Below are 19,405 nucleotides of genomic sequence, written 5' to 3' on the forward strand. Positions count from 1 at the left end.
CCATCTAGCCTATGTTGTCCTTTAGATGAATGTTTTTTTCTGTCTAAGTTATCTTAACTATCATGACATTGTCAATTTAGTTTTGAGTATTTGGAATGCTTGTGTATCAATTATCTTGGGTTGATTAATAACCATAATAAAGTAAGATTTTTTTTCAAACATTGGAGCAAAAGTAACATTATGAACTTGGTGTTTTTTTTATTAGTTTCCTTACAATAGATTGATCATTAGATAAGCTGATCTAGCTGATGCAGTTTAGAAAAAGTGACTTACAACTGTTTTTCACAGTTACAACCTTCGCAGCATCCCAATGATCACATGAACAAAATTCAGACGCTTGGAGACTGGTTCCTGCTTATGGTATCTTGGCATCATGTGATCCCATTTTATGACCTTCCAATAGGCAAAATCAATGGGGAAGCCAGATTCACTTAACAACCTTGTTACTATTACTTTTAATTTTGTGGAAAACCAGCAGGAACTTAAGAGCCGGTTTTCCACCAAGTCTATGCCAATTTAATAGGTCCCAATAAAATGTTCTTTTAGGAATACGCCTGGCTCAGAGTTCTCATTGAAAGGGATGTATTACTTGGAACCTTGACAATTGGGAAAAAAATTCACAATTGTCTCACTTAACACCAGAGGTGAGTTCTGGATCCTTTTGTTACCAGTTTGCTCATGTGCAACATGTGTAGAAGCAACATCCAAAATGAACCGGTTAGAACAGGGGTAGGCAAAGTTGGCTCTTTTATGACATGTGGACTTCAACTCCCAGAATTCCTGAGCTAGCATGATTGGCTTAGGAATTCTGGGAGTTGAAGTCCACAAGTCATAGAAGAGCCAACTTTGCCTGCCCCTGGGTTAGAACAAGTAGGAACTCACCTCTGCTTAACATCACAAATTTTGGGCTTCACTGTGATTGTATGTCAAGGACTACCCCTCCCCCCCCTCTCTCTATGTATTAAAACATATTTAATTGTTTTTAAATCTTGGTACCATCAGCTGGGCAATAGAAAAATTGTTTAAACATGCAAATGAATAGCACAAATTTGGTCTCTAATTCCAAATTCTGATGGTAAATAATCCCTTTATCTTTGAAGACACATTGCTGTTTTTCTGATTTACCCATTTAGTGATAGTGTAATGTGCTGGCTTCTTAAAGACGTTGGCTTAAAAAAGAAAGAAAGAAAGAAAGAAAGAAACAATATGGTGTTTTACAAATTCTGCTTAGCTAAATTTGCAATTAATGAATACCTTACTTTTCTCAGAAGATTTCTCTTTCCCATTTCTGCCCCACATATGCATCTTTCATATAATGTAATTCCATCACTAGTGTCATTAAAATGATTTAATATCTACAGCATGCCTCGAGTTTAATATAATAATGCAGGCTTTTTCTTGTTTGTTTGCAATGCATCATGCGCCGGAAAGAAGAGAAATATTTCCACATGGTTCTATTGCATCTGAATGGTGGAATGCTGAAAGAAAGCAATTCCGCACAGATTTCTGATGGAGTCCAAACTTCAGTATTACTGAGCCCCATTCAGATAGGATGGGGAAAAAAATTTCTGATTTCAGATTGCAAAGAATTGGGTTATTCAAGAGAATCAGTTTGGATTATTGTATGTAAATTATATAAAATTACATAAATTGGATACACATCATGGAAATTCAGCTTCTTCACAATTGTTTGATAATGTTTAGGTTCTGTTGCATCTATTCACCTTCATGTATGCATGCATGCATGCATCTATCTATCTATCTATCTATCTATCTATCTATCTATCTATCTATCTATCTATCTATCTATCTATCTATCTATCTTTCTATCTTCCATGTTTCCCCGAAAGTAAGACAGTGTCTTACTTTCTTTTTATCCCCAAAAGCCCCACTATGCCTTACTTTCGGGGTATGTCTTATATTGGAGCTTCCCTAGCGGTGACGGCATGAGCTTTTGGGGCCCCGGTGGGAGGACACCGGCCACTGTTGCTTCTAAGCGGCGCCGTTGTTGTCCTCACGGCGCAAAGCCACGCAGTCCTGAATCGCTCCCTTCTCCGGCCAGCAAAGTCTGCTGCCTAGGAAAGCAGTGCATTTGAAAAACGCTTTCCCAGGCAGCCGGCTTGCTGGCCGCTTTCCCAGGCTTTCTGCAGGAACGGGTGGTGGGGCGCCATGAAGGGCGGCGCTTGCGCAAAGCCACACAGTCCTGGATCGCTTGCTTCCCCGGCCAGCAAGCCGGCTGCCTAGGAAAGCAGCACATTTGAAAAACGCGCGTTTTTCAAATGCGCTGCTTTCCTAGGCAGTCGGCTTGCTGGCCGGGGAAGCAAGCGATCCAGGACTGTGTGGCTTTGCGCCGTGAGGACAACAACGGCGCCGTGGTGGCTTTCAAGCACCGCCCTTCGTGGCACCCCACCACCCGTTCCTGCAGACGCGGTGACATATGCGCCGCTGCCTTGCACCTCGTTTCCTCTTCCCGCCTCTCAGGGCGCAGATCCCGGAGATTACGGGACTTCGCCGAAATCCGCGCTGCGAAGAACTTGGGGGACTTTAAACCGAGGGGGATTACAAACGATCGGCTTTGTTGGAAGGTTTTTTTTCCCCACGGAAGGCCAAGCTTGGAGGAAGCAACCGAGGGAAGGGGCCTCGGTGGCGTCAAAGGTACCGAAGAGGTGGGGACAACCTGAAAGATGGAGGGAGGGTAATAGTAGGAGCTACGATGAGTAGAGTAGACGTGGGCAGGAGGTGGCGCGCAGCTACGTGTTTTCCCGAAAGTAAGACATATGTCTTACTTTCGGGGTACGGCTTATATTAGCCGACCCCCCTGAAACACCCGATATGTCTTACAATCGGGGGTGTCTTACTATCGGGGAAACACGGTATCTATCTATTTATCATAAATTTCGGTGTATAAGACACACCTTTTTACTTCAAAAAAGTGCTTTAAATAAGGTGCGTCTTATACATCAAATGTTGCTGAGGCTGCCCGGCATCCCTCAGCAGGAAGCTGGAAGCTCAGTTCCAGAGATGGGTGGGGTGCCTGATGTAGCATTAGTAGAAAAGCGTTGCTTTCCAGATGGCACCACTCGAGTTAGCCAGTCCCGGCGGAAGCAGAGCACCAATGGCGGCAACTGCTGAGGCACCTCTGGTGACTTCCCTTTGAGGAGCAGCAGCGCCGGGAATGTCACATCCATGCCCTAAGCCCCTGCCACCACTGAATTGCGAGGCTAAGGAGGTCAGCGAACAGGCCATTAAGGGACAGAGTCATCGTCTGCACTGTCACCATGTGGTGGTTGGGTGGTGGGCTCGGCTCGAGTGAGCGGCTATGGCAGGGGGCGGACTTTGCTTGGGTCCCGATGGCTCTGTCTAAAGCAGACCTGGGCAAGGGGCAGCCTGTGGGCTGCATCCAGCCTGCCCACTATCTGTGTCCGGTCCATGGAAGTCGGGGTCCACTCCAGTGCGAGGATGAAAGAGCTGGGATTCCTCCGGTTCCTGCTTTCCTGATGAATCATGAGGAAAGCAGGAACCTGAGGAGTCCCGGCAGATGCGGTGAGCTCTTTCATCCTCGCGCTGGAGCGGATCTCGACTTACTACTGAGAGCGGCCGAGCACAGAAACCATGCAAACACTCCAGCGCAGTGACTGTATATACTGTATATAAATAGTATATACAGTATTGGGTAGAACTGAGTTAATTATATTAGTCTGGCCCTCTAAAACCATCCCAATTCCTCACACGGCCCCATGCCAAAATTAAATTGCCCACCCCTGGTCTAAAGCATTGACCCCGATTCTCCCCACCCATCCACCTTTTATGCTATTAAACAGCACCAAACTACTACTTCCCACCAGCAAGCAGAAGCTGCGCTTCCCGGCAACTCTTCATTTTTCCATCTCTAAGCCTCCTTCTAGCCGTTGACTACAATTCCCAACAGAACCTTAAAGTCAGAAATCGCCAACCCCCTCGCGGCGACGTCTATTAATGAAAGTGTCACGGGGATACAATACCTCAATGCATCATGGGAAATGAAGTTTGGTTTGAGCTCTGGCACTACAGTGAGCTCCATCCTGATAAAGTTTATGGATCGAGCATGGAGAGAAAGGGATCGTTATACATAGAGAAATCAAGTCAGGACTAAAGTTAAAGCTGGTTGCTTAAAAGGAGCGACATCTGAGATTCTTAATCTACACCACAATTGTAGAATAACACCTAGTGGATGTCAGTTTATTTTGCATTATACAACCTTTATTCAGTTACAAAGAATAGGGCAAACATAATACATTGTACCGGTAGAGGTGGGGAAAAAGCTCATTATTTGAATGTCTTATGCTAAACATTTGTTTTTGCATTGTTTGATTTTATGAAAAATGTATATCACCTTTTGCAATGCACAAGGCATTAATTATAAAAGTTAACTTTTATAAGTGCAGCAAGTAAGAGACGCGAGCCCCCACTTGGTAGCCTAATTCTTCACATTTCAACTTAAAATGCTCATTCTGCACTGTCAGCAAGACTATATATTATGGGAATTAATGTGTTTGAATCTCCTGCACAGGAGAAATAAAACAATCAAGTATATATATTTTATGACTGTTTTTTATCCATAGAATGATGGGTTTTCTCCCATCAAATCAGGGAGTTTATATCTGACATAGCAAGGATATTTGTTTTGTTTTTTATCTGCAGAGAATTACTGTATTATATGAAACTGCAACTTTCAACCAAGTGAATTCCCACTATTTGAACATAAATGTTCAGGAAACTATTATTATGCTTCAACAAATTATCATGATGTTTATGGCTTTCATTTAGGATAATTTGTATTTAAAATATGATCGTATATTCTATATTTGTAAATAAATCTATGGTACATATAGTTATTCTTTTTTAATGTATAGGAGAAAATCCCACAGTTGATTGGAAGGAACTAAACAGCCAGATCTACTGTTGAACATATCATATTTATAATAATCTTTCCCTCACACATACAAATATAGAATTTTGGATTAGGAGTGCAAGGGTCTTCAAACCTGGCAAGATTAGCACTTGTGGAATTCAACTCCCATAGCTAAGGATGCATGACTGACTGGTGGAGGAATTCTGGGAGTTGAAGTCCACTCGTCTTAAAGCTGTCAAGTTTGAAGACCCCTGAGTTAGGGGCACAAGGGTCTTCAAACCTGGCACGTTAAGGCTTATGGACTTCAGTTCCCATTTCTGAGCTATCATGACTAGTGGAGGAATTATGGGAGTTGAAGTCCACAAGTTTTGAAGTTGTCAAGTTTGAACTTTGTAAAAAGTGTACACGGTTTTAAAAAAGTATACATGGTTGTAAAAAGTATTCTGCTATACTGGTATTTTATTAAACAATATAATACTACACCATTTGGTTCAGAATACTTTTTTCCTTATTTTCCTCCTCTAAAATCTAGGTGTGTCTTATACTCTATCTATCTATCTATCTATCTATCTATCTATCTATCTATCTATCTATCTATCTATCTATCTATCTATCATCCATCCATCCATCCATCCATCCATCCATCCATCCATCCATCTATCTATCTATCTATCTATCTATCTATCTATCTATCTATCTATCTAAAATTCTAAATCTATCGATCTATCAATCTATCAATCTATCTTTTTATCTATGTATCTGTCAATCAATCGATCTGTTGATTATCATCAATATCTATTTCTATCTATCTATCTATCTATCTATCATCTATATCTAGCTAGCTAGCTTGATTTATTAATTGATCTATCTATTAACATCAATATCTGTCTGTCCGTCTGTCCATCCGTCCATCTATCCATCCATCCATTCATCCATCTATCATCTATTAATCTACTATCTCTCTCTCTACCCACCTACCATGCTCTGTCTGTCTGTCTGTCTATCTCATCTCCATCTATCATGTATCTATCATCTAAAACAATGTTTCCCAACCGGTGTGCCGCGGCACACTAGTGTGCCGTGAGACATGGTCAGGTGTGCCGCGAGGCGGAGGCCAGCAAAGGTTGTTTTGAAAGTTGACCCCCTCGCGCGCATGGCTTCTCCTCGCTAATAGCGGCGGGCAATAGCCGGGGGAGGGGCGGCTTCTGCAAGTGGGAGCTCCAGGGCTGAGGCTTCCACTTGTGGCTGTCCCCGCCCGCCCGCCCGATCCGTCCTTCTCTCCGGCTTTCTTGGGGTGCGGCTCCTCCCACAGCTGTGGCTGCAGCAGCGCTGGCGATCTGTCCGCTAGCCGCTCCGAGTGCTGTGGGAACGCCCACCCCTCTCACAGCCCTGCTCGGTCTTCTCGGCCACCTACATGCTGCGGGAAGCCCGGGAAAACCAAGCAGAGCGCCCAGGCCAGGCAGAAGAATGCCGCCGCCTTGCTATCCCGCTTCTCTCTGGCCATGCCATTGCAGAAGCAACCTCTACCCCCTCACACGCACACTTTCGGCTGGGCAGGGGGCGAAGCCGACCCCCAGGCTGCCGGTGAAGGAGGCGGATTCAGGCAAAGAGCCCGGCGCAACGGGCGCAGCGTTGGAAAGCGAGCGGGCGGTGGGGGCGCTTCGCTTCTGCCTTCCTGAGGCGCTTTTTTGGGGCTCCGCGTCCGGCGAGTTTCTGCCTTGCCTTGCCTACTTAACGCGGCAGGAGAGATGCTAATTCCCATCCCAATCAGTCCATCTTTTCCCTCAGGAGTGGGTGGGCGTTTTGTCCCTGGCACCAGGTCAGCAGCATCAGGAGGACAACAGATGACTAATCCCACCACTTTGGACTGCCGCCAGAAAGGCAGCTCCCCCGTTTCCTCCTGGTGGATGCAGCGGTGCTGGCGATCCGTCGGCTAGCCGCTCCAAGCGCTGTGGGAACGCCCACCCCTCTCACAGTCCCGTCCCGGGCTGTCAGTAAAGGGGCTGCTTCCCATCCCCCTGCCAGCTTGCTCAGAACATTCAAACTAAGGAAAAACTAAGGAAGAGAAAGAACGAGAGAGAGAGAGAGCAACAGAGAGAGAGAGAGAGAACGAGAGAGAGAGAGAACGAGAGAGAGAGAGAACAAGAGAGAGAAAGCATGAGAGAGAGAGAAAGAACAAGAGAGAGAGAAAGAAAATGAGAGAAAAAGAGAGAGAACAAGAGAGAGAGAGAGAGAAAGAAAATACGAGAGAGAATGAGAGAGAGAGAGAAGGAAAGCAAGAGAGAAAAAGAGAGAGAGAAAGAGAGAGAGAAAGCAAAAGAGACAGATAGGGAGAGGAAAGGAGAGAGAGAGAAATGAGAACAAAAAGGGGAGAAAAAAGGAGAAATGATAAAATGATTGAGGCAGAGAATGAGAGGAGAGAGAAACAAAAGAGAGAGAGAGAGGTGATTCTTGAAGCATATTGTAAAAAGCACCCAAATAATAAGAACCCCCCCCCCCCCAGCCCACACCTGTTTTTGAAGAGAATAAAAGATAAAAAAAAACCAGCCCTCAACTGGTTTTGGAAATGGTTCGAGTGCGTATACACACACACGCATAAAGGGGGGAGAGAGAAGGGATGGAAAAAGAGGAGAAGTGAGAGGGAGAAGGAATGAGGGAAAAAGGGAAGAAGAGAGAGAAATGAGAAACATGAGAGATAAAAGGGGGAAAGACAGGAGAAGTACCCAGAAATGAGACAGTGGTATAAATTTGAGGAGGGACGATTGATGATTGACTGTATTTATAAGGGGATGTTACATGGGATTGTATATATGAGGGGGTTATGTATGTATGTATGTATGTATGTATGTATGTATGTATGTATGTATTTATTTATTTATATATTTATTTATTAGATTTGTGTCATTTTGGTTGGTGGTGTGCCCCAGGATTTTGTAAATGTAAAAAATGTGCCGCGGCTCAAAAAAGGTTGAAAATCACTGATCTAAAACATCTATTTCTCTATGTATCATCTATCCATCCTTCCATCCATTACCATTACGGTGAAATATATTAACATATGCATGCATGTAAATGGAGCAATCATTTCCCTGCCTTTTTGTAATTAAAACCTGGTATGGCAGTGCTCCTCATCCTTTGGCCAACGGGGGAAACTAAGCCGTACAGAAATGGAAAGCTTAGCCATTCCTGTTGGAGCCATGCTGCAATTAAAATGCTTGCATTTGAGCTCTGCCAGTAAGACGAAAGAGAGTTTCTGGGTTGTTTGCCATGTTTAATCCCTTCCGCTGCTAATATTAGCTGCTCCAATGTATACCTGCCAGACACTGTTTGCTTGTTTGTTGTTTGCAATTACTAAACATATTCTTCGCTTCCCATGATAATGTTAAGCTAGCTTAGCCTTTCAATTTCACTGCACACCTAATGAAACCAGTTTCTGGCAATGGAGAAATAAGCTGACCTTTACACAGATACAGTTGTCAAGCACTTGGAATCACTGTGATGTACAAAGTAGTTAAAGCTGTCTAAAGGTTATGCAGGAGTGTTAGCTGCCTTTCTTTTGTCACAGATAGAGACAGTTCCTGCAACTCATATGTTGTGGTCAAAGAGGGTTAGGATATCCCAATGAGGGATAAGAGCCTGGGTGGTGCAATGGTTAGAGTGCACTACTGCAAGCTATTTCTGCTGACTGCTGGCAGGTATACAGTGCACCAGTTCAAATCTCACCAGGCTCAAGATTGACTCAGCCTTCCATCCTTCCAAGGTGGGTAAAATGGGGACCCAGATTGTTGGGGGCAAGAGGCTGATTCTCTAAATTGCTTAGAGAAGACTGTAAAAGCACTGTGAAGCAGTATATAAGTGCTATTTCTATCTCCCTCTCCCTCTGTCTCCCTCCCTCCTCCTCTCTCTTTCTCTCTATCTCTCTTTGAATCTGCCCATTACCTATATATCTGTCAATCTTCCCAGAAGTAGCCAAGAGAGATGTAGCTATAATGTGATTCAATAAATCACTTCAACCTGGTGGAATGAACATTGTTTGCTTTGCCAAGGTGTAATGTTGATCGAACTGACTTTGTTGCTACAGTCAGCATTCTCCAACACTGCCAGTAGCCAAAAATGGCTTCTGGGCTTAACAGCCCACTGGAAATACTGGAAAAAGGCTTATATATACCTGCTACAATTCCTATTCCTGCTACTAAAAATGTTGAAGAAGTCAAGTGTAATGGACTTCTAAGAAGTCCAATAGTCTAAAGCATTGGTGAAAGTTTGATGCCAATGTTCGAAGAGTCAGGGGAAGAAGAGGCAAGCAAAAGAGATATCGATGTTGCATTCTTTTTATTTTTTTGCAATTTTTCTTATTTTTCTCCACATTGAAACATACAACTTCATATTCCTTCAATACAATTCATTATGCATATATCATTTTTCAAGTACAATGAACTAAAACACATTCCAATTTTTCTTTTTATTGTTCGTCTGTATCCAGCTTTCTTCTCTCTACTTCCTTCTTTCTATCTCAGGTGATTATTCCGCCTCTACTACCTACTTTCTTCTCCCTTCTTCTTCCTCCTTCTTTCTCTTATTCTTCTTCTACTTTACTCTCTCCCTTTTCTCTCATTCTTCCCATCCACTCTCAAAAGTGGATAATTCTATTACAGTTATATCACAGACTGTTGCATTCTTGAGATGAAGCTCAGGTTTTAAGTTTTCTACAGGTGTGTGTGTGTGTGAGAGAGAGAGAGATAATGTGTGAATGTTAGGAAAGAGGGGAAAAGTTACTATGGGATGGTTTAGGATGGGATGGAAGAGAATGGAATGGAATATTGGTCAAGTGTGATTGGACACACAAGTAATTTGTCTCTGGTGCAGAAGCTCTCGCTGTACATACAAGCAACCAAGTGATAAATCACATGTCATCAATCATAAGATGCAATCATAAATCATAAGATACAACCAACGAAGTGACAGTCACTTAAGATACCAATAGGAGTTCTAAAAACTCCTTTTTTAAAGATTTAATTTTAAAAAAATTATGTCAAATCAAGACAAAATAATAGCTCAATATGTATAACACATGTGGATCACAAATAGATTTGAACAGCTTCTACAAATCCCATGATCCTTTCTGACCACCAGGGAATTCACCTTCTACAAAAGCAAGGGGTGCATCAAGGGGTGGGCTACTGCCTGGACAGGGGGGGGGAACGCAGTGGGGTAGCGAAAATGGAGCTCCACCTCAGAGCACCCAATTTGCACTGAAAGATGATGGAAAAAATGCAGGGCGTCCTGCATAAGCCCTGCAGTGTGGTAGTAAAAAATTTTTTTCCTTCACTTAGTGCATCATAGTCCCTGCATTTCATGGACACCCTTGTGAAGTGTTGGTGTTGATGGTGGAATACAATTCCATCTTATCTTGCTTATGGTGTAGACATCCTATTTTAAAAATCTGCTGCAACTACAGAACCAGAGCTTCCTATTGATCCTGCTTGCTTTTTTGCCTTCTCCCTTCAAAGCAGCTCTGAACTTTCAAATGTAAAACGCTGATGGCAGCACACCGTTGATTGTTCTTTTTGCCTGTCTCTCTCTTTCTCTCAAAATAGCAGTGACCTAATTCACCCCTGATCTATGTACTTGCATTAGACCAATTTAAAAAATTTATTTGTCAGAAATGTTCAGCGTTCCAAGGTGGGCAGCATACCAAAGCCTCTTTTGGCCGGCCTAAAACTTTGTGAGTAGAACAGATGGGGCCTTTTTGGAATTTATTTATTTTTTGTTTCTGCCCTATTGAAAGGCGAAGCAGCTGTTTTGGGGACTTAAAAAATATGCACAATATCATTTGCCCTGGTGTCTCATATCCTTGTGAACACAACTGGAGTTCCAAAAATGCCCTCCTCCTCCTCCTCCTCCTCCTCCTCCTCCTCCTCCTCCTCCTCCTCCTCTTCCTCTTCCTCTTCCTCTTCTTCTTCTTCTTCTTCTTCTTCTTCTTCTTCTTCTTCTTCCTCCTCCTCCTCCTCCTCCTCCTCTTCCTATTCCCATTCTGATTCTGATTCTGATTCTGATTCTCCTCTTTTATTCATTAAACATAAAACTCAAGTCAACTGAACATTTAAAAATGTATCACAAATATTATTGACTGACACTGATGCTTGATACGGGTTGCTGCCAGCATCCTAGGTATCAACCAAGTATTTTCTTAAAATATATGATGTTCCGAGTAGCGCAATTTTTTGCAGTTCTGCTGGTATTATTGCAGGAAGCTGCAATTTTTTGATGTGTTTTGTGAAATTCTTGGACATGGTACCAAGTGCCCCCGATGAAAATGGGTGTCACAGTTTCATGTTTCATCTATAACATCATAGTTCATCCAGTTCTTTTTCTTCAACTCTGGCATCTCCTAGTACAGCGATATCAATAAACTGTACTCTTCAGTTTTTGGCAACTATGATATCTGGCGTGTTGTATTCTAGATGGTGCTGATGATCATTGTTGCTGTGGTTGTTGTGATTGTTGTTGTTGTTGTTGTTATTATTATTATTATTATTATTATTATTATTATTATTAAGTACTTCTCTAAAATTCTTCATTGAAGAATATGATTTTCTTTATTGATGGAACAGCAATCTGAATGTAACAACTCCATGGGTAAATTTCTCCCTAAGAATTCCCTTAATTGCAAAAATCCAAATGATTGATTAAGAACATATTGCAATGAAAAGCAAGATTTTTCCCCAAAGAAATTCAGTTTATTTAGGTATTAATATTATAAAATACAAAAATGCAAAAGAAAATAGTAGGAAAGATAAGAGGGAAAGGGGGAAAGAAGAAAGAAGAGGCATTGACTTCTGATTCCCTTTGCTGAAGTACAATAACATAATAACATCCAAGTCATACCCTGTCAGCCAAGCCATACCCTTCTAGGATTCGAACCTGGACAGCTTATGCCTTACTAGGCAGTGATTTTTCCTCTAAGCCACAGTCCCTTTTATCAGCTAGAGGAAAAGTCATTGCCTAGCAAGGCATAAGTTGCCAGGTTCGAATCCTAGAGGGTATGACTTGGCTGACGAAAGCTAAAAAGCTTGAAATAGATCTATACCACTTTCCGTTTATTTCTTTATCAGTTCTTTGGAAGTTTGGAAAATATGGTTTGTGTCTGGATTGCCCCTGGAGTGGGACTGAAAAAGCAAAAGGGAGCAATGAGCTCCCTCCTATTTGGGTATGCCGGGTGACTCGACAGAAAAACATATATATGCATATATGTATGTATCACATGTTTTTTGCTGAAATTTTAAAATTAAGGGAGACTAGGATGGCATCATTTCGGCCTTGTTCTGGCCTCATCAGCTAGCCACACCCTTACTGGGATTTGATCCAGCAGCCTCTGCCCAGAGAATTAACAGCTGAGCCACCAGACCTGATCCCTTCAGCTCTGTACCAGGGAGGGGCTATATGTTTTTTTTAATGTCAGATCAAATCCCAGTAAGGATAGACATGAGTCTATTGGGCCCACCAGAAATTGAAAAACAGGCTGTTTCCAGCCTCCAGATGGCCTTCCAGATGGGGAGCAGGGAAAGCTGTTTTTGCCCTTGCCAGACATTGAATTATGGGTGTGGGCACTCAGGCATGTGCGATAGTGTGCGCCCACACTCTTTCGGTACCCGAGGAAAAAAATATTCACCATCACTGGTATAAAGACTCCTGCCTGAGCAGGGGGGTTGGACTAGATGACCTACAAGGTCCCTTCCAACTGTAATCAATAATAATAATAATAATAATAATAATAATAATAATAATAATAATAATAATAATGGCTTGCAAGTGGAACACTCAAAAAAGAGACAGAAGGACTAATACCGGTGGCACAAGAACAGGCCATTAGAAAGAATGCTGTCAAAGCCAGAATTAAAAAATCAACAGATGATCCAAAGTGCAGACTCTGTAAAGAAACAGATGAAACAATTGGTCACATACTCAGCTGCTGCAAAAAGATCACACAGACTGACTACAAGCATAAACATGATGCTGTGGCACAGATGATCCACTGGAACTTGTGCAGGAACTACCATCTACCAATGGCAAAGAACTGGTGAGATCATAAGCCCGAAAAAGTGGTCGAAAATGAGCAAGCAAAACTACTGTGGGACTTCCGACTTCAGACTGATCGAATTCTGAAGCATAACACACCAGACATCCTGATTGTGGAGAAAAAGAAAGTATGGATCATCAACATTGCAATCCCAGGAGACAGCAGAATTGAGGAGAAGCAGCTAGAGAAATTAGTGAAATACGAAGATCTAAAAATTGAGCTGCAACGACTCTGGCATAAGCCAGTGAAAGTGGTCTCGGTGGTACTTGGCACGCTGGGCGCAGTGCCAAAGAGTATCAGCGGACATTTGAAAACCATCGGAATTGACAAAATCTCCATCTGTCAATTGCAAAAGGCCGCTTTACTGGGATCTGCACACATAATTTGCCGCTACATCACGCAGTCCTAGGTGCTTGGGAAGCGCCCGACTGGTGATGAAATACAAAATCCAACATAGTGATTTCGTTTGCTGTGTTGTATTGATAATGATGATGATGATGAAGATGATGATGATAATAATAATAATAATAATAATAATAATAATAATAATAATAATAAAAACAATAACAACAAAAAAGAAGAAGAACAACAACAACAACAACAAACAACAACAACAACAACAACCAAACCAGCACTTCCACCAATACTGACAGGGCAATCCATTTGCATATACAGTGATCCCCCGCTCGTTGCGAGGGTTCCGTTCCAGGACCCCCCGCAAAGAGCGGGTTTTCGCGAAGTAGCGCTGCGGAAGTAAAAACACCATCTGCGCATGTGCAGATGGTGTTTTTACTCCCACAGCGCTAGCGAGGAGCCGAAGATTGGGGGTGGCGCGGCTGTTTGCCGCCGGCATGGAGGGCTTCCTAGCAGCCCCCCAAACCCGGGTTGGGGGTCCGGGGGGCGCTGGCTCTCGGCGCTTTCGAGCTGAGTCCGGGAGCGAATTCGCTCCCGGACTCAGCTCGAAAGCGCCGAGAACGAACGGCAAGGAACGGCCTGTCCACGCCGTTCATTCTCGCCGCTTTCGAGCTGAATCCGGGAGCAAATTCGCTCCCGGACTCAGCTCGAAAGCGCCGAGAACGAACGGCAAGGAACGGCCTGTCCACGCCGTTCATTCTCGCCGCTTTCGAGCTGAATCCGGGAGCAAATTCGCTCCCGGACTCAGCTCGAAAGCGCCGAGAACGAACGGCAAGGAACGGCCTGTCCACGCCGTTCATTCTCGGTGCTTTCGAGCTGAGTCCGGGAGCGAATTCGCTCCCGGACTCAGCTCGAAAGCGCCGAGAATGAACGGTGTGGGCGGGCGAAGGGCGGGGCGGCAGCGAGGAGTTTGCGTGGGCGGTGGGGAAACTCCTCGCTGACGCCAGCAAGAGGGGGAAGACTCAGGGAAGCCGCCCAGCAGCTGATCTCCCGGTTGCCATCTACGCATGCGTGCCCACGGGCACGCATGCGTAGATGGTATTTTGACTTCCGGGTTGAAAAATAGCGAAGTACCCTGTTCGCAATGGTTGGGGACGCAATAAACGGGGGATCACTGTACCGGTAAATCGAGAGCAAAGCTCTCTCCCTTCTAGCACTGATAATGTTATTACCTACTAGTTGGGTCAATAAAACATCTGCAAGAAAACTACCAACTTCAGAGACCTCTAAGGACCACACAATGTTGGTGTGATGGATTAAGGAAAATGCTTGGGTGCTGCTGAAGCAGAAACCCCTAATAGTTTCACAATTTCTGGAGTTTTTCTGAGGAGGGAAAGTAGAGTGGATAGAGGCTATTCTATAAGCATCACCAGGGAAAGTGAAAAATGATAAGGAAACAAACCGCCAGTGCGAGGCATGAGAAACATGGCTTGCTGACGAGTGGAAGAGGAGAGCGAAACATATTTCATCACTATGTGACTTTTTAAAAGAGCAGGTTGTCAGGTTTAACATATTATAGTTTGTCTTGAGCATCAACTGAGCAATAGTTAACATAAGAGGCTCTACCTTTCTGTGCTCAAGATCATCCATCTATGTACTGAGAATATGCATCCAAAGAAGCATTGAATGGAAGGAAAATAGCTACTGGGATGTCATTATTCTGCAAAAGCATGGACAGCAGCTTGTGAAAGAATGTGAGGAAAGTGAGAAGTCTATTTAGGGATGTATTATGTAATAGTTCTTAGGCTGCCATCTGTGCAATGCTGTCCAAACAAGGGTCTCCACACTTGGCAATTTGAAGACTTTGTGGCCTTCAATTCCCATGCTGGCTGAGGAATTTGGAGACTTGAAGTCCTCAAATCTTCAAGTTGCCAAATTTGGAGATCCCTTTATTACACTGAAATTCAATGCAGAAAAAAGTAAAAATCCTATACCTAGGTAAGAAAAATCAAAGATATACATGTAGACTGGGTGAAAACACATTCAACAGCAGTGACTGCAAGAGGGATCTTGGAGTCTTGGTGGACAACCAACTAAATATAAGCCAGCAATGTGCAGCAGCAGCCAAAAAAGCCAATGCAATCCTAAATTGCATTAACAGAGAGATACAATCTAGGACTAGGGAGATACTAATACTACTCTATAAAGTCTTAGTTAGACCACACCTTGAGTACTGCCTCCAATTCTGGTCACCACACTAGAAAAAAGACATTGAGACTTTAGAGAAAGAACAGAGGAGAGCAACCAAAGTAATTAGGGAAATATAAACTTTGCTTCATCACTGAAGGTTTTTAAAGAGGAGAATGGACAAGCCTTTGTCCAGAATGGTGTAGAGTTGGACCAGATCCCTTCAAAATCTATTATTCTACATTCTGTTCCAACTCCTGAATATGACTGAGCTTTGAGGATACAAATTGTTGCCTTCTGAGGCTTCCAGAATCTTCCATGAATCCATCAACTCTTCACTATGGAAAAACCACAACTCTCAAATAATCCAATCGATTAAAAATTGATTTTAGTTTTGTTTAGTTCTCAGGTCTCTGGTGGTAATGCAGTGGCAAGACGGCAAATGTCTTATCAACCAAGCTCCCATCAGTTAAGTGATACTTAGATGATCTTCTGTCATGGGAGCCAGCCGCGCTATGCATGATCGCCGCTGCCGAAGAAGTTAAATTGAAGTGTCAGATACCAGAATTGCATTTTATTTCTAATATGTTGGGCTGCCAGCTTGGGAAAAGCAATGGGAAGTATGTGATAGAAAGGAACAGAACTGCTAAATCAAGCCAAGCTTAGCTGAGCTTATGGGGGAGATTTTAAACACACCCACCCAAGCATTTGAATCCTTGGGGTAAATACATCAAAAGTAGTCTTCGAGTGACATTTTGGTTGAAAAAAAAAGAGTATAAATGAATATGTGGATTCTTAAATCAACCCAGACCAAGGAATGATAGGTGAAACATTGCTGACAAAAGAGCTGCAGGATATAAATGAAAGAAAGAAAGAAAGAAAGAAAGAAAAAGAGAGAGAGAAATAGAAAGAAAGAAAGAAAGAAAGAAAGAGAAAGAGAGAGAGAAAAAGAAAGAAAGAAAGAAAGAAAGAGGGAGGGAGGAAGGAAGGAAGAAAGAAAGAAAGAAAGAAAGAAAGAAAGATGACAAAAAAGAAATGATAGATAGATGGTATTTTCAAACAGTCACTAAATAAATGCTTGTGGGAACTTCATCCCTGGAAGCTTTCAAGAAGAGATTGGAACTGCCATTTGTCAGGAATGGTGGAGGACAGTGATGGCGAACCTTTTTTTCCTCGGATGCCGAAAGAGCGTGGGTGCATGCTATTGCACATGTGTGAGTGCCCATACCCATAATTCAATGCCTGAGGAGGGCAAAAACAGCTTCCCCCACCCCCTGCAGGTGCTCTGGAGGCCAGAAATGGCTGTTTCCTAACTTCTGGTGGACCCAGTGAGCTTGTTTTTCATGCTCCCCAGGCTCCAAAGGCTTCCCTGGAGCCGGGAGAGAGTAAAAATATTTATTTATTTATTTATTTATTACTTAGATTTGTATGCCGCCCCTCTCCGAAGACTCGGGGCGGCTCACAACATGTAGAAACAAATCATAAGTAAACAGACAAATTTAAAAATATTTAAATATTTAAAAAACCCCATATGCTAACAGACGCACACACAGACATACCATGCATAAATTAAACATGCCCAGGGGGAGATGTTTCAGTTCCCCCATGCCTGACGGCAGAGGTGGGTTTTAAGGAGTTTACGGAAGGCAGGAAGAGTAGGGGCAGTCCTAATCTCCGGGGGGAGTTGGTTCCAGAGGGCCGGTGCCGCCACAGAGAAGGCTCTTCCCCTGGGGCCCGCCAACCGACATTGTTTAGTTGACAGGACCCGGAGAAGGCCCACTCTGTGGGACCTAATCGGTCGCTGGGATTCGTGCGGCAGGAGGCGGTCTCGGAGATATTCTGGTCCAATGCCATGAAGGGCTTTAAAGGTCATAACCAACACTTTGAATTGTGACCGGAAACTGATCGGCAGCCAATGCAGACTGCGGAGTGATGACGAAACATGGCCATACCTAGGTAAGCCCATGACTGCTCTCGCAGCTGCATTTTGCACGATCTGAAGTTTCCGAACACTTTTCAAAGGTAGCCCCATGTAGAGAGCATTACAGTAGTCGAACCTCGAGGTGATGAGGGCATGAGTGACTGTGAGCAATGAGTCCTGGTCCAAATATCCTCCCCCATCACCCCGGAGGCTCTCTGGAACCCAGAAATGCCCTCCCAGAGCCTCTGTGTGCAACAAAAATCAGCTAGTTGGCACACACATGTACGTTGGAGTTGAGCTAGGGCAATGGATCATGTGCCAGTAGATATGGCTCTGCGTGCCACCTGTGGCACTCGTGCCATAGGTTCTCCATCACTGGTGTAGGGTCTCCTACTTGGGATGGGGCTGGACTAGATGACCTACAGACACTAGTGGGTTGCTACCAGTAGGGTAGAGGACAGCACAGTGGTAGCGCACAGCGTGCTGCATGTGGAGCTTTGGTTCTCTTGTTTGCGCATGCATCCAAGCGTATTTCTGCTTCATGCACATGCGCAGAAGCAAAATCTTTTGAGGGGACATGCATGCGATATTTTGGTGATCTTTTGCTTCTGTGCATGCAAGAAAGCAAAAAAAATGCTGAAATCTCTCACGTGTTCCCTTGCGAGATCTCAGTGCGTTTTTGCTTCCTGCACATGCACAGAAGCAAAAATATGCTGGGACATGCGCATGAAAGAGAACCGAAGCTGCGCACACAGCGCACCGGTAGTGGTGTTAATGGCAATCTGCCCCTGCCTACAGAGTCCATTCCAACTTAATCTGTTAATTGGTAATTGGAACAGTTTCCCTTCAGACATTGTGGGTTGTAAGCAGTAATGGGCAGCCAAAATTTTTACTGCCATACTGTGGGTGTGGCTTATTTTGTGGGTGTGGCTTAATGATCATATGACTGGATAGGAGTATCTTGGCAGCCAGGTGACAAGGTTGTAGTGGCTTGAACAATCATCGTTCAAGTGAACTGTTAAGTCCTCAACTTACAAACTTGTCAGTTGTAAGTGTCACTCGCTGGGGTGACAATTTGCTTTGCGTTCCTCGCGCTCTCCTTCCTGGGTTGCCCCCTCCACCTAAGGCTGGGTAGCTAGGCGAACGGGTGCTGCCAGAAGCATGAATGCTGCCAGCGCTGCTTCCACCCACGCCTTCTGCTTGTACCTCAGGCCGCGGGAGGTGGCCGCGGGAGGCTGGAGGGGAGCCGGGCAGGAGAGAGGGAAGCTTGTCTAAGGCCAGGAAGGAGGAAAGAGGAAAAAAGCAAGGAGTGCAGATGCAGCAGCAACAGCAGGGGGAAAAAGGAGAGCCGAGTCGAGCCGAGACCAGTAATCCAGGAAGTTACTGCCACCAGTCAGCTGGAGCTGTGCATGCATTTTCATTTCTGCCCGTCCTGCCTGCTGCCCACCCCTGGTTGTAAATTGAGAACCTTCTGTAGGGTTTCTCCATTGAGCCATCAGGAGTTATTGGCCTTGCAAGAAACTTGGTGCCAATTGTAAAGAGAATCCGAGGAGATGGTAACCAGGAAAGATTGGCACATGCAGCCATTAGGTTAGAAATATACAGCGATGATAAATTGGATGGGATGTGCCTAGACCCTAATTTGAAAAATAATATTTGGCACTTTCATTCTGCCGATTGTTGTTTCTAAAATAATTGGGGGAATAGAAGCACCTACATTTTCATATGCCTGCAGGGGGTAGCTTGTCCATGCTCAACAACAATTATTTATCACAGCTGCAGCAAAAGTTGAAATTATCAACATTAAGACTATAATGAATAATAATATCCCCAGATGTATCTTGTTTCCAGAGTCTATCGCTGAGAGAGACACTCTGGTTTTAGAATATAGCCATGTAGGTAGTCCTTGACCTACGATGATTCATTTAGTGACTGTTTGAACTGACATCGAGGCTGGAAAAAAGTGACTCGT

Source organism: Erythrolamprus reginae, chromosome 9 (assembly GCF_031021105.1).
Source record: "Erythrolamprus reginae isolate rEryReg1 chromosome 9, rEryReg1.hap1, whole genome shotgun sequence".
NCBI lineage: Eukaryota > Metazoa > Chordata > Lepidosauria > Squamata > Dipsadidae > Erythrolamprus > Erythrolamprus reginae.